This window comes from Astyanax mexicanus, chromosome 13 (assembly GCF_023375975.1).
Source record: "Astyanax mexicanus isolate ESR-SI-001 chromosome 13, AstMex3_surface, whole genome shotgun sequence".
Classification (NCBI taxonomy): Eukaryota; Metazoa; Chordata; class Actinopteri; order Characiformes; family Acestrorhamphidae; genus Astyanax; species Astyanax mexicanus.
Window position 1 is genome coordinate 43,777,317 of NC_064420.1, and position 16,774 is coordinate 43,794,090.

Consider the following 16,774-nt stretch of genomic DNA (forward strand, 5'->3'; position numbering starts at 1 on the left):
TAAATGCTGAGAGAAATTGAATTAATATGCTTTAAAGTCTTTAAACATGTGTAGAGTAGTGTCTGTAGTGTAACATATGCAGTAATATTCTGTTTGAGTACAGTAATATTTTTGCGAAGTAGCCCAACATCACCTAAATATTCAAATATTCATTATCAAATACAGATGTGAAATATCAGTCAGTTTTACACAGGTGTACTATGACAATTCTAAAATAAATTATATACAATTTACAATAAACTAAAAACAAACAAAAATCAGTCATGCCCCTAAGTGTTTTGTGTGTGTATCTATAAAAGAAAGAAAGAAAAAGAACAAAATATAAAGAGTAAGAGAGAGAGTGAGTAATATAGCCACAGACTAAACAACAAATATTAAAGACACACAAACACACACAGACACAGACACAGACACAGACAGCCACACACACATGCTCCCTACATCAAGGATGCAGCATCCGATGTGTTCTTCTGGGATGCGGATGAAAATGCCTCTGAACAGCATATTCTGCATGTTCTAGAAAAGTCTTGCTTACATACTGAGCCAGATTCTGGTGGGTGGAAAAAGCTTGGAAAGTGAAAGTCTTGGATATTTTACTTTGAGCACAAAACGCAAAGAAAGAGCCCATTTCCAGAGAGAGATGAAAAGAGGAAGGAGGGAGCGTAGGCTTTCCTCCTGGAGGAAGGGAAGAAAAGACAAATAAACGAAGGATGTGTTCCTGCGGAGTGTGTAACACACAGATCAGTCTGCTTGTGCCCGAAATGCTTTTATCAGCAAATGGATCAACATCACACATCTCTATGGGTAATAATTTGATGCTGAATAAATCCTATGATTTGACAAATGTAAAAATAAACACAACTGAGTTGTGAGACGGAAAAGAAGGGAAAAAAAACGTGCCCTCTCTGTTCCGGTTTGGGATGACCATGCTTTTTTGGAAAGCTGTGTTAGTGCAAAGCGTTTGATTGCAGAGGCTTTTTGCAGCCTGTGGCTTTTGGTTTGGGCTCGTTTTTAAGGCGAAAAATATCTCAAACATTTTAACAGTCTGCCTTCAAACGCAACCCCAGCCTTTTCTCATTTAATTCCCTTTCAGGCCAAGGAGATTCCTTTAAAAGTTATTATTGGATTGCTGGGTCTGTCTCTCGCTTCTAAAAACAGGACACAGCAGGGAAATGCTTGGTGTTCGTTTAATCACAAAGCAAGCCACAGATCTCCAAATTACAGAAATATCTGAAAATGCAGCAGCCACACACTTAACAGAGGAGCAAAAGCACATATACACATAGTGCAGCTAATTTAATCTGGCTTTGCTGTCTAGTCAGCTCAATCACTAAATTCATGTATAGACACAATATACAGTGTATTTTCAATGTCACGCAAAACCACTGTATATCCATTTTTGTCACTATTTAAATCTAGCAATTTTAAAACATTGTGATACACAGACCAGTATTTATATTTTTAATACTTGGTACATACAGTGCCAATTTGGACATGCCCCTTCTCATTTTTTTTCTACTTCCATGCTTGCTCCTTTAAAGTTTTTAAGTATTTAATTTTAACCTACAATATAGTTAAATAATACAAATAAAGATAAAAAAAAAACAAATAAACAAATATTAATGAGAATGTGTCCAAATTTTTGACTGGTTCTGTATGTGTATTATCTGTGTTCAATATCATGCTATTTGTATTATTGTATAATTTTATATATTGGTAGGTAAAGACAATTATATAGTTAGTAAATGTTTATTTCTACATTTTCTTGTTTTCATCAAACATCAAATGTCTAATAAGTTCGTCGTTAAATGAAATCAGCTGCTGCTGGAGTGCCCAGACAAGTCAGCAACCAAACTTGTGTTCTTCTTACCAACATACTATTAATTTGTTTTTTTATATCTATTATGTAATATGTATTTTAAAACCAAACCAAACCCGATAGTCTCGATAGGCATTAAAAATATATATTAAAACGCCTTTAAGTATGTTAGCCCTTCAGTACATAAGTCGCTTGGTAACATTATAAAAAAAAAGTATGTTAGTAGCCTGTCCAAAGTACAGGGAGACAAAAATGGCTGCAGAATCGTGCAGCATTTTCCTCTAAAAAAGCCATATTTAAATTCTTTCCAGGGGTTCAAAGTGAGGTCTGACACATGAAGAGGGAAAATAATGCTGCTGTCCCAGAAAGCGTCTCATTACACCACTGACGAGGTAAGAATGAGCAGTGTGTGTGTGTGTGTGTGTGGGTGTGTGTGTGTGTGCGCGTGCCAGTCAATCGACAGTGATAGGCCGGTACCTGGCGCCCTCCTGTGGCGGTAAGCAGGACTTTATGTCAAAGCTCGTTTGTTAGAATGTGTAAAACATGCAGCAAATCAAAGCAGCAGGGCTGAAGTATACTGACATATAAGAGAGAGAGAGAGAGAGAGAGAGAGAGAGAGAGAGAGAGAGAGAGAGAGAGAGAGAGAGAGAGACACAGAGAGATGAAGACAGGTTGACAAAGAGAAAAGCGAGTGAGCGAGTAAGAGACAGAGAGAAAGAGAGAGAGATGATGTCTTTATTGCACAATTGTACTTTTTCCAGGGATGTGTGTTGTGTGTGTGACCTGTTCTTGCTGATTACTGTTCCACTGGGCTTCAGTCCACAGATGAAATCTCCATCACACTGATATAAACCTCTTTCACACGCACACACACACACACACACACACACACAGGAAGAGCTGTGTGACTGTACTGATGATCTAACATCAAGTTAAAGTATACTGCACGTTTCCCGAAAGCTACTCCAGTAACTGTAATAAAGCCTTCCACCTTAAAACATTCAGTTAATAGTAGCATAGTGTTACATGACTTCTTGATCCAACCTACACACCACCTGCATCTCTGCGTAGGAACTTAGATTCAGTCTCTTGGAAACAGATAACAGACAAAGAGTAAAATCTATTTGAGGGTGGGAGGGGGTGATTTTTAAATGCAATTATTTTTTTTAGTTAATCTATAACATGTAATGAGGTTCATGGTCTTGTATCATTGCTTTACTAGTCAATTAGGCTAATATTACTCACTTTTGGAAGAAATCAGTTATTCTATTTTCTTCTTTCTTCTTTATTATTTTTTTTCTTTTGAAATTGGGCAATTCTTTACAATAAACTAAAATCTGCTTCATTTTGTCCTATATTCATTAATGACGACAGATAATAATAAAGAAGAAATGGCATACATGTGGTTATTCGTTAAAAGGGTTAATTTAGATCTCTAAAATAACAGGAACACATCTTGTTTGTACATCCAAGATGCATTTACAGCATTTAACAGACACTTTTATCCACAGCAACTAATGCATGACCCACACTATAGGATTTAAAAAATTCTGAATGATTTTAAAAACATGAGACCCCACATTTAAGGATTTTTTTTACTTTAATATTTTGTCTGTGTATAATTGTTGTTTAAAAAAAGTTCCAACATTATGATCTGCCTTGACTGAAGCATAGCATATTTTCAGAAACCAGAGCCCTAACTAACAGCTCTGAATAAAAAAAAGAACCTTCGATTGAGTTTTTCACAAATTGCTACATCACACAGAAAACTCTGTGAGGAAAGGATGTATGCCTTGTACATTTTTGTATTTAAAAGCTGTCTCTTTAACAGCAGGAATTAATCTATTTAAAGGTATTTATAGGTTTTGTGTGTAAAGAAGTGAAGCCAGTTTTATCTGTAGTTTATCAGTTTTTGGATAAAATAGGAAGTCTCTATGGTGGGTTTAAAGACAGCTGGGATTAACTTGCATTGCAAATTATTACCCTTTAATCATAAAGAAATCCAGTGAAGTGTAAAAGAGTCACAGTGCTGTTAGATGCTGATGAGGTGCTGATAACTTGATTTGTGCATCATGTAGCATGCAGCACACACGGACACACGTACAAACACTCACACTCCTGAACGAGGGTCTTTAACTGACCATGACCAAGTCATTGAGACCACCAGCACTTGAGATAAGTGAAAAACCATCAGCACTACAGTTTGTCTTCGCTCAGAGCATTAGCCGTGTTAGCATTAGCTCCTCTGTCCCGCTGGAGCTGTTAATGTCCCCTCAGCACATCTGTCCAATCATCCATGCTCTCTTTTATCTATTCCCACATCTCTCCACCAATTCATTCATCATGCTCACTCTTTTAATGCAGGATGGGTGCTGATCATCTGAGTGAGATGTGTGTGTGTGTGTGTGTGTGTCCACGTGTGTTAATTATAAGAGCAACATAAGAGCAGATTCATCAGTCAGGGTGAATCGACAGGCTGTAGAACTGTGATGATGAGCTCTGTCAACAGCTGGAGAGTGGTGTATCTGTGTGTGTGTGTGTGTGTGTAAATTCCATTCAAAGGTCAGAGAGCAAATGTCGGGTTCCTCCACATACATCTTCTCAACAGGAGTCTCTCAACTCCTCTTACGGCCAGCTAATGATCACATACGTGACACACACACACACACACACACACACACACACACACACACACAATGATTCATAAATTCAACTGTTAATACATGAAGTTGATCAGTACAGAGGTGTAAAATTAAACACATACATTAAACCTGAAGTGTGTATGTGTATCTGTGTGAATAGGCCTATATTTATTTATAAGATTTTCCCAGCAATCAAAACTCTTCAAAATGGTAGAAAATTGACTATTTTTTATTGGGTGTCTCCCTAGAACGTCTTTACCACCCTCAGGATGCATGCACTTACACCCGTGACAACAGAGGAACATTCCTGCTACAGATGCCTTTAACCCTCAATAGCAGAATGACCTTAGTCACTCTACGTTTAAAACATTCATCTTTCAAAAATTCTAACTTTTTTTCATATGCTGCAATTCTGAAAAGAGATAACATTTCAAGAACATTTACACCTGCATGCATACATACACCTGCAATCCGATGTGGTTCTGATTCTGTGGTTCTGATTAGTTAGGCGGAAATCGGATTGCTTGTGTAGAACAGGATATTAAATTTGCTTGCTGCATGTCAATTATTACAGGCGTTTTGGTTGTACTGGGAGGAGTTTTGGTTGCTGAATTCTTGGAGAATAGTACATCTTAACACAGCTTTAGTGCATCTCGAACTACCTTCTGAAATTGTTTGTGGGATTCAGATTTAATCCTGAAACACAAGATGCATAAAGTGACCAGTGGTAACCCGATTCTTATTTATACAGTATAAATATCTGATTAGTGTAAAAATGTCATGTGACAAGGACTTCTTGTGTATTTAGAAATTTAAATATAAGACATTTTAAACACATGCAGTCCAGTAATAAACTTATATTTAATATGGAATTAAAAATGAATCTTAATGCTTTTTTAAATTAATTGTAATTTTTTAAGATAAATATTTGATAAATAATTAAGATAAATAATTAAGAGCCTTAATTAATACAAATCAGATATTTGTCTCTATTTCATGGCTAGAATGCTAAATTATGATTATGTCGTTTATTGCAACACAGTATCTCTAATTTTGTCTGATTTTGTCTTTGCTATATAAACAGATCCAGTAGTGCACTGTATGCATAACCACCTAAAAATCTGCTAAATGTCAAAATGAATTATAATACTGATATAATTATTAGTGTGCATGTTAACATGTAAACTGATGTCTAGTAAACTACCTTGAAAAGACATGAGCTCATGCTCAACACTGAGTTATACACACATTCTCCAATTCTCCATCTGCTCTCTTCATTCTCAGAACACCAAGAGACTTGGGGCGAGTGTGTGTGTGTAGGTGGTTATGCGGGTGGTTGGTGGCAAATTGAAATTCCATCCGTCCCCTTTACCCCCAGCCCAGTCCGGCACAGCTGAAAGTCAAAGTGTGCCCCTTTCCACACTTTGCGCTCTCTCTCTCTCTCTTTCTATTTCTTTCGCTGTCTCTTTCCCTCTCTCTCTTTAAAGTGCTCCTTATCCAAACAGGAAGTTGCCTCCTGACCTGCAGGATGTAAGGGAACACCAGTGGAAATTTCATTAGAGTGCGCTGAGCGCTCGCGGCCGAATTAACACACCAATTACCCGCCTCACTGCACCTGTAAAACTTTACTATGTGTCATTCTGACCCAGCCCTGCCACACTACATCCGTGTGTGTGTGCACGACCCTGTGTGTTTGGTGGAAAGAAAGAGTGTGTGAGCCGTCGAGAAAGAGTGCGTGCGTGTGTGTAGTAGTGTTTGTGTTGTTCATGATCACCTGGCTGATAGTAGTTGTCTGGCTGGTGGAGTGTGTGTTTTATTCAGTGTGCATTTGTGTGTAGCTTTGCACACACACTGACCGCTGCGCTCCAACAATCTTCACAGCCAACTGACCGTGACAATCATTCAGCATCTTCAGCCACTGCGTGTGTACACACAGACACACACACACACATATGCACACATTATTACAGCTCCACACAGCGTCAAGCAACATTAGGTCATTTCTTCATTAACGTCAATTTCCATAAGACTCTGACATTTCTTTTGGCCTTGAAATGTTTGAAACACTCTCTATTGACCGTAACAGTCTGTTATTGTAACACAGCCTTTACAATAATTAATGACGGAAACAGAACAATAAAGAAAACAATGATGTGTATTATAATACAACCATCATCCTAAACAAACAACTGTGGACCTGCAGAGCCTGACCTCAGAATGGACTAAAACAAATTATTACTAGCAATGGACTGATCAGTTTTTAGCAAGATCAGCTGATCAAGGATACCGACCAAGGGCTGCGCCATATGCTACATTAACATTTCCAAGCAAGGAATTATTGTGTAGGCCTTCTGTAATGTTCCATGCATTGTCTCTTAACATGAAATGTACTTTACTTTATGTAATCAACCATATTAAAAACACTGTCAAACTCAGAGCAACAGATGCAAGAGTCTGCAAATTCCCATGCCGAACTGCATTTGGGATCAGAATCTTCCACAACTGAAAATATCCACTTATCTAGTAGGTATCTGTATCAGTATGGCAAACCTGATTTTTTTTGCATCTAGTGTTGTATAACGTAACTGTGTGTTTTCATCCACAAATATACTGTGATGTCAAAACAAAATCATTGGTTAAATACCTGTTTATTTTTAGTTATTTCAAATCTAAAAAGGTATGAACAGTGAGAAATAAAGAATAAAAAGAGATAAAAACCAATCGCATGGATCACTCTCTCTACACACGGCAGCAAGAGGAAGAGAGATGACAGTGAGAGAAGGAGGAGTATGGGGAGAAGAAGGGACAAACAAGACTAGTTATCATAGCAATATTCCTTAACCACTACCGTTCACACAATACCTGGCAAATCCAAAGTTTTACAGCTTTATCTCCAATGCTGACAATTGTCTTTCAGTGCACTTATGAAACACAGTTATATACAGACCTATCCCTGTCCCATCATTTCCTGCAGATAAATAAAGACAAAACTTTTTTTTTCAACTACCGTAATTGCATTCAATGTAATTGTGTATATTACCTCACATTTAGGCCTAAACCTAACATTTCACAATTTGAGCTATATGAGTTACATTAAATGCAATTAGTTAAAAATGAACAACCAAAGCCTATGGATTTTATTGAATTTATGGATTAACTGTAGTCTAGTAAAGTGAATTAAGTCAAAGGTAAATTATAGTGCTATGGAGCTTCACACTGTTAGGTCAGAAACTGTCTGTATGGCTCCATTCATCCATAGTCTGCTTTGAAGCTGACTCACTTTACCCAGTTGAAAAGGCCTGATCTGCAAAGGGAACATGATCAGAGAGAGAACGCGTTACATGTTATTATTATAGGAGCCCATGGAGGGTTCCAGAATTTCTCACTATTTGAGTCCCACTCTCTTCCTGTATCCACATCAATTGCCCTCAAACACAACACACACATACTATTTCTCTTCTAATGATAGCAGTGCTGGGCTGTTGCGGCTGTTCAGCACACTGGGAGTGTGAATTTGTAATGTGTTTGTGCTGGATAGCTACAGTGCTGCTAGAAATATCTATAAATACGTATCGCTCTCAGAACCGGAGCCCCTCTGAACCCCCCCTCGGCCCAAATACACTAAACATATGAAACTGGAGCCACAGCAACACACCTCACCAGAGCTTTTATCCCACCAACGCTCGGAAGTCCAGCAGGAATGTCCCGGCGTCCTGCAGTGATAAAATATCCACATCCTGCAGAGAACACACAGCGAGCAGGTTTATGTGTGTGTATGTGTGTGAGAGTGTATAACTGAGAGACAGTGAACATGTCCCTGCACTTCTCACTCACAACACCTACATATAGCAGTCAAAGCTGCTGCTAGTGTGAGCCTTAGTCTGTGACTTTGCCTTCCTAAGACCAAATAAATAGAGCAAGAATATATCCTAACCTTAGCCTTATTTACTATGCATCTGTAGTTCAAAAACATAGTGAAGAATCACCAGTGCGCTACTAGGTGAAATTGATTAATTAAACACATGTTTAAATGTCACAACAACCATGTACATACTCCAGTCCATATATACCCATAATTCAGCTACTTGCAGACACAGATTAACAAATGTCCACACATACAGCTTGTCTAATCCACGTAGGGAAGTTTTGTCAAGAAATGGAGAAAAAAATAAAATAAATTATATATATATATATATATATATATATATATATATATATATATATATATATATAGATATATATATATATATATATATATATGTATATATGTATATATATGCAAATGCAAATATAGCATCAAATGGTTTAAAGGTTAAGGTGAACTGGGCACAAATATTGCTTTTTATAATAGAGAAAATACAGCATTTACTCATAAATTAAATGTCACATCACAGAGAGTCCACTTATGTGCCTCTAAAAATAAACACATTTACAATATGCAGCAAGCTGCAAAGGAACAGCTGGACTAAGAAGACAACAGTGTTTCTCAGTCTAGCTTATGAAATTTACATAATGTAAATGTAACTACTTATGTGTTATTGAACACAATTCACAAACTACACCTAAAACTCTGACTAGAGTATTACCAACATCACATTTAAGAAGGTGGAGGCTTATCTAAATGAATGGTTCAGAAAATACAAGTAATATTCCCAGTTGCGTTTGGAATATGAGTCTGTTCTAGTGGTTCTTTAACCCTACCTGGCCAAACCTGCTACAGTTCTGCTGTTTGTAGTAAGGACTCAACAGGTGCTTGACTCTTTTTAGTATACATCTTAGAATTGTTATTACAAAAATATTACAAGTAGTGAAAATTAAATCAGATTCAGCACTTCATTTCCACCCTATGAGCTCTTTGGGGAAAATTATTTTACTGAGATCTATATATATATATATAATATATATAACTGAAATTATATATTCATTTTTTTCTAGCTTTCCATATAAGATTTTAATGATGCCTTTTCTGTGGTTGTTAAATGGGTCTGAGTGAGTGAGAGGCAGCCAAGGTCTGCTGTGCCCTCAGGACTCCCTCATTCCACCTTTTATTTCATCTTCCCCTGTTCCTCTCCATGTGTTGAAACTGCCATTAGTGCAGCAGGAAAGGCAGGTGTGGGGTGTTGCAAGTGAGAGGAAAAGAAAAGAGAGCAGTAGAGGTAGAAGCAGTAAGAAAAAAAGAAAAATGGAGAGGAAGAAATGCCAGGTCTGTCTGAGCCAAATATGACCCATCAACACCTCCACCATCTGGAGCTGCAGGAAACTGGAACCCGCACAGGAACAAAATAGAGTCATGTCTCTAGTATCGAGCTACAGGTCACAGGTCACTGGGGTGTAAAAGCCTGCAAGTGTTGTGAAGCTCACAAAACAGCAAATTGACAATAAAAGTCTTCCAAAGACTTTTTCTTCTTTGTCTCAGTGATGAATACCTTAATTTTAAAAGGTTGCAATTAGCAGTTAACATGCCATGAGTCAGAGTGAAGAGAGCAAACATGAAAAGATACTGTCCAATAGTCACCTTTTCTAAAAGGAAGGCGTTACTGGCTTCTGCTTCTGTGATGTGGTAATATTGTAAAGTTTCAATACTCCACCTGCATAAAAGGCCATTCATTTTTGAAGCAACAGCAACTTTTTGCAGCTTTTACTCATATTCACCTGTTCGCTCCTTTCAGATGTTGTGAAAACTATAATGTATTTTTTTATGTTTTTAATAGGCGGTAATAAGTGTTTTTTAATAAGCTTCTTGTGCACATTATTAATGCCTCGTTTTAATTGTCAGTGCTCTCCGGATTCTAGCAATGAGGTGTGATGCTACTTTGAGCCTAGATAACGGTGTACAAACTGATCTATCAGGGGCAAAATATGCCCCAAAGCGGCTGTTGTAAAGAGTTCTGGGCAAAAAGCACAAAATTACTGGATCTGAGAAAGCTGCAAGAGAACAGAGGTGGACAAAGGTAAGTACTCTTTATCATGTTTTACTACGCCCAAAGTCAATTTTACACCAGAGTTCTCCTTTAAGTTTTTCTGTGGCTTATCTGATGAAATAAGATTCAACATGGGGCAATATGTTTCATGAAACAGCCCCCACAACTGTGATATTTAAAAAAATGTTCCAGCTATGATTTAAGCATAAAAAGTAGGGTATTGTGTCTTGATTTTATTACAATCTGGACCAATAGCCCATAGCCCTTGTAGGTCAGATTAACTGGACATTTTGTTCAGAACCTGGCTTGTCAATGTGCTGATTAAGGGGGAACAGACAAGGCTTTTTTGCCCACCCAGTGAGAGCGGGGTCATTTATGCTCTCTTAAACTCCAGGCCTACATGGCTGTGGAATCACTGAGGATCAAGCCTGCAATGTCCAAATGACAGTTAATATAAAAGCTGCTTTAAGAATCAAGGGAGCTGCTATCTGTAAAAAATATAATAATAAATGTAAAGAAAACAATTGCTTGTGCATCACTTTAAAGCTTCCACTAGGTAGGATTGAGATTTTGTGCTCGTGGGCTACCCCTACAGTTGTACAGTGTAATAAATGTTTCAGGCGGATTAGTTTCTCTTTCTCGTTTTCTGGCTTTTACAGACATATTCGGTCTCTTTCCAGCTTCTGCCAGAGTGTCTGTATGTTAGTTTGTAAAGAATGAAACAGTAGTCTTTATAGAACTGTTAGAACTAAAGGTTGGAAAGCAGGTCGCAGGTCTCACGAGCGTTGGTAGCGGCCGCCTCGGAAAACTTACAGAGTCTGGTTTGAGCTCAAAGGAGCTCCGGCACAGACAAAAGAGCACTGTTATTCCTCATATTACACCTCAATGGAGCGCTGCAGTGAGTTTTAAGCTGTAATTTTACTTTTTCAAAAAGATCAAAAATCAAGGAAATCCTACCTAGTGCTGCTTTAAATGGTGCTGTCAGTTTACAAAAAAAAGGTAAGGCTGTTATGTAAGAAATCATAATCGAGAATCTTTCATATATTTGAAAAATATAAGATTTATTATATCTTACAGAATTGCGCAGCCCTAGTGTATTGCATTTAATTCATCACCTGCAGTCCCATGCACAGAAGATCTGCATCACTCTTTGGTCACCATTCTGCCCATATCACAATCTTCAGGTCAAAGTTTCCTCGCTTCACCATGGGTGGACACTGCGATAAAACAACACAAATTATTGTTTTACACAAAAAACAAGGTTCCAAATATGAAAGTGTGTAGGTGTTAACTGACATAATGTATTATTAACATAGTAATTGCTCAATACCTTATAATTAAGTATTACTAAACCTAAACTTTAGCCTTTAGCCAATTCCTCACTCAACTCATGTTATCCAGTAGATTTTAGCTTTAGCAAACTCAAAATTAAGATAATCCAGTGATTATATGCGTAAAACATATTCAGCAGAGAACCCATTTTAATATGTTTTTGTTTACCAGGAGGAATGATAATGATGAGAACACAATAAAAGGTTTTCTGTATGCTGAGCTACACCATGATGCTCAACCTCCTTCATAGGTTTGTAGACTGATTTAATTCTTAATTCTTGCCATTTACTGTCAAACATTGAAATTAACTTATTTTATACTGTCTTTTCTCTCTCCTCTTTTATCCCTCTTTACTCTCCTCTTTTCTCCTCCACTCCACTCTCCTCTCCTCAGTGTGGTCCACTGTTCCTGCTCCCTAGTGAAGCTGTCAGTAACTCCTTCTCGCTCTGCCTCTCTCTCTGGTTCCCTCGTAAAATAAGCTCAGTAAAGGGTGAGTATGTGTGGATTTTGTGTGTGCAGTGGACCATAGCAAGCCCTGCACCAGCCAAGTGCTTAATCACCAGGGTGTGCCCAAATGTACAGTCTCTCCCCCTGCTCTCTACCACACTCTCTCTGTCTTTATTGTACTCTTTTTAGGTCTTTCTCTTCAGTTTTTCTTTCTTTTGTCCTCATTCCATCTTCTTTTCTGCCTTCTTTAAACCCAGCCAGGGATTGTTTTTATGAAAGCGTGTTAAGAATCTTCTATGTCTTGTCTTTATTTATGGAACAAGTTAAATTCTTAGTCTTCAAAGAAGATAGAATTTTATGTTTCTAAGTAGTTGGATCTACTAATTACCCCAAACTGGTCAAAATAAATCTGCTGACAATGTAATATTTTAAGGCTGCAACTAATGTTAACCAAGAAAATAAAAAAAAAATAAAAAGTTATTACTCTGCAATAGACTGACAATCTTAAAGCGTCTTTAATTGCATGACTGCAACTGTTGAAAAATGAAATGTGAAGAGTAGCCGTTTTTAAGCATAGCTGCTCTTGAATGTGATGAAGTTTGTTCAGAAAAATATGCTGAAGAATGTGGACACCAGGGGTGGGCAATGTGACCCTAAAATAATACAACAATATTTATATATTAATAAAGAGTATTTTTTGCAATAACAATATTCACAATATGACAAATCACTGCAAAAAACTGTGTTAAATAACAAGTATAACTTTCAAATACTCAGCAGAACAAAATCTGTAAGCTTTTTTTGTAGATTTTGATTCTGCACAAAATAACAATGTAACAAAATAAATAATGTAACATAATAACCACAACACTGGAGTGCATAATATTTAGTAAATGCATATAAACTGCAAAAAAAGCTTCACAGTAAACAGCAAAACGTCATCCTGAACCCTTACACCAAATGATCGAGCTACCCAGAGCAGACTGCAACTTCAGCAAAATCTGGATTCATTCCAACAACATATGGAGATTTTATCTTCCTTTTGTACAAAAATGAGAGATTAAAGTAATAACTAAACATACAACATAATTTGTTAAACGTTATTAATAGAAATGCAATATTTTTATTATTCTCTTTATATTTAAAGAAGTGGTGTTTCCAGTATGCAGTGATCAGTAGGTTACCTACCAAAGGTGCCCAAAAAATAACAGCCATTGAACCATTATCAGAGTCATTGACAGTCAAGGCTCACTTCTCATATGAAAAAGAAATATGTAGCTAAATGTATCATAAATTATATATTATTACTTTCTTACTATTAATTTACTATTTATGTAGTTAGGTTATTAGTTAGGTAACCTATTGTATGTGCAATATCACTGGTCACTGCTTACCATGCTTCATCTAATTGTTAATCTTACTTTTTTAGAATATGTATTTTTTTTATTCGCTTGTATTTTTATAGATATATAAATTATATATTTTAAATAGCTATTAAATATAGATTCATGGAGATTAAATATAGCTATTGTTTGTAGATATATTCCTGACATATCTGTCCTGTGCTGTCCTGCTGTAACACTGCACATGCTCCCACTTGGATTAATAGTTTTTTAATTTAGTTAACTTACTGCAATTTTTGGCCATATATTTTGAAACTGAAATATACATTTAAAAGGTAACTTATGCCCATATATTTATTTTCTGTGTGAGTTGTGGTTCTAGGGAGCTAAGACTATCCGGACTAGTGTAAAATCCAGGGAAAGTTTAACTTCATACAGATACTGAGAGGCAAGTGGTTTTAATATTTTGGCTGCTTTGTGTAAATCAACTTCTTTAGCCTCTTAGCTAAGCTTACCTGGATGCTTCTGCAGCCTCGTTCGGGAACAGCATTTCTCACAGCGTTTTCTATCAGGAGAAGGGTGTTTTCTCTTCAGTAGGTGTAATTTAGCCACTTATTTGAGCTTTTTCTTCATTTTATCGCCCGTTTGACGTTTCTCCTCTGCAGTTTGACGGTTAACGGTCAAAGGCTGTTTAAAATTTAGAAATCATCTCGCGCTTTTCCTGATTGGCTGTGAACGGACATCCAAAAGACATGTGACGGACAGTCGACCAACCGGCTACTTTACTTTATTTTTTATTTATTTTTTATTATTATTATTATTTATTTACAACGTCAGTGGTCTTAAGGATGGGTTTACAAACATCTTTTATGGCTCAGCGATAAAAAATATATACAATAAATAAATATAATAATGATGATAAAATAACGTTGGCAATAATGTAACACTTATTTTTTAACATTTATTTTTTTTTTTTTGTGTACCTTGTTACAGTACTAGTTAATTTTCTATGTAGGTCTCATGCTGCCTTCAAGTCCTCCTCAGAAATTCCTACTTCCTACGAGGTTGGAGGACGTAAATACGACTTGACATGCGTTACAGTGTTTTTTTGGCCGGGTAGAAATAGACGCCATTAGGAAAAATCATTTTTTTTTTTTACATACTAATTAGATATGTTTACATAATATTTTAGCAGGTTGTTAAAAAACTGTTTAATAACTTTTGCACATAAAATTAATATATGTGCACAAGGCAACACTTTTTGGGTTCTTCCAGTTAGCTTTGTTGCTATTCCTTAATAACATTAGTGCAAGTTGCCCTCAAAACTGAGCTCAAGAACAACCTGTACAGCTTAAAACTTGACCGTTTACTGTAGAAGCAGGATCCATACTGGCAGCCGCCATGACCTCTTGTTACTGACACACCTCCAGCTGGGAAACTATCTAAAATTCCAGTTTCCCACTGGTAAATACGATTTTGTGGTGGCATTCATATGCTCTTATCTCGTAAATATAATATTTCCAACATGATCTGAGGGCAGCATGAGTACCTGGCAGTTGAGGCAATGGACCATGAACATGCTTCTGGATCCTTGTCCAGACAGTATCAGAGTGTTGTGGTTGTTGTTTGCTATTTCTTGGGTGAATAATAATAATAATAATAATAATAATAATAATAATAATAATAATAATGCATCCTGGCTGAGCCCTATGTGTAACTCCAGTAGTTCAGGAGTTATCATCTTCCTGTATTATGTTACAAAAAAAATTATTGTGACCCATGCAAGTGTATATACACACTGGTTAATTGAAAAATTATTTAGTGAAGAACAATAATAAAAATACAAAACTTAAGCCTCCGTGAAAAAAATATTGTAATATTGAATTGTATTTATTACATTATTTTTTAGAAAGAAAATCTAAAAATCAATATTATGAACTTTAAAAAAATATATGAATAGAATTCAACGGTCTATGTGTGTTAATTCACCATATAAATATACACATACAAAGATTTTTACTTTTATACTTTATCAATAATACTAAAAATACTGTTTCTCCCCCTGACATTTTTCCCAGATTAGGAATAATGTGTTTTTGCTTTACTGAAAATGGCATCTAATGTATCCACCAATTTTGTGCACGTTATTATGATGCTCAACAAAAGGCTGTATCTTTTATTAAATGCTACTATTAAGACCTTTCCATGCACACACATACACACATGTGCGTGTGTGTGTCCAGGCATTTAGACCCCCAGTACACTTGCACCAAATGGTGTGGAGAGCTTGAGTCATAGGTCAGCACAGTGGGCCGAGAGGGAGAACGAGTAAACAAATGGCACCTCCAGTGTGTGGGTGGGTGGTAGTGTGAGAGAGAGACACACAAAAAGGGGAAGATAGACTATGAGAAGAAGAGTTTGAAGATCTTACCAAATTTAGGAAATGCTGTCGGAGAAAATGCATTAACCTAATTAATTTAAGTATAAAATTCTGATGTTAACATTTTAAAGCAGAAGATATCATTGGTGTTTGGAACAGTTTTCCAAACAGGGATTTACCCTAGTCTTGGACTACACAGCATTTTGAGTGGAGATTTTCAATGGAATAGCAAATATAGGGCTAGTCTTAATGCCTAGCTGGGAAACTCTCAATCTGTTAATCGAAACTCTATCATATCATATCTATCATCTAGTACATTGATATTGCTATTGGTACATTCAGCATAACATGTTCTCACACAGGCACAAGGCAATTCGTAGTTATTTAACATTAACTAATAATATGAAGATTATATTTTAAAGCCTTTTTGTTTGCTATGCCATATGCTTGAGCTAGTGTGTGTGTGTATGTGCACATATTCATGTTTTGTATAAGACCACTCTGAGGAGTTGTAATGTAGTCACAACAGAGAGCAAGGGATCCAGAGGAAACAGGGGGCGAGTCCACTTCCTAAACAGGACGAAAGAACCTATCACTGATCCAGACCACACACACTTCACATACATACTCGGATATATATTACATATAGATGTACTGTACAAACACATTTGCAGGATAACAAAATTAATTAAGATAAAGAGGACAAGATACACTATACATTTATACACTATACACAATATAGGTTGCACCCATTGCCTAGTATCATGCATGGGTTAGAGGGGTATAAACCCCCAGCATTGAATGATTGAATAATGGAGCTCCATCCAATACTTTTGAGACAAACTGGGGGTGACATGAGGTGGTGATCATCCAATAATCCAACCTTACTA

General features: G+C 36.6%; 1 protein-coding gene across 1 annotated transcript in view; it reads right to left on the reverse strand.

The window, feature by feature from the left end:
- Positions 1-14,209, reverse strand: part of LOC103036412 (hormonally up-regulated neu tumor-associated kinase homolog A) — a 125,077-nt gene extending 110,868 nt beyond the window's left edge. Inside the window, exons 1-2 of the mRNA XM_022676868.2 lie at positions 14,020-14,209; positions 11,498-11,599 (exon numbers count right to left, since the gene is read on the reverse strand). The gene's annotated coding sequence lies outside the window, so the exon portion shown is untranslated. The remainder of the gene's footprint in view (positions 1-11,497; positions 11,600-14,019) is intronic.
- Positions 14,210-16,774: the final 2,565 nt, after the last annotated feature.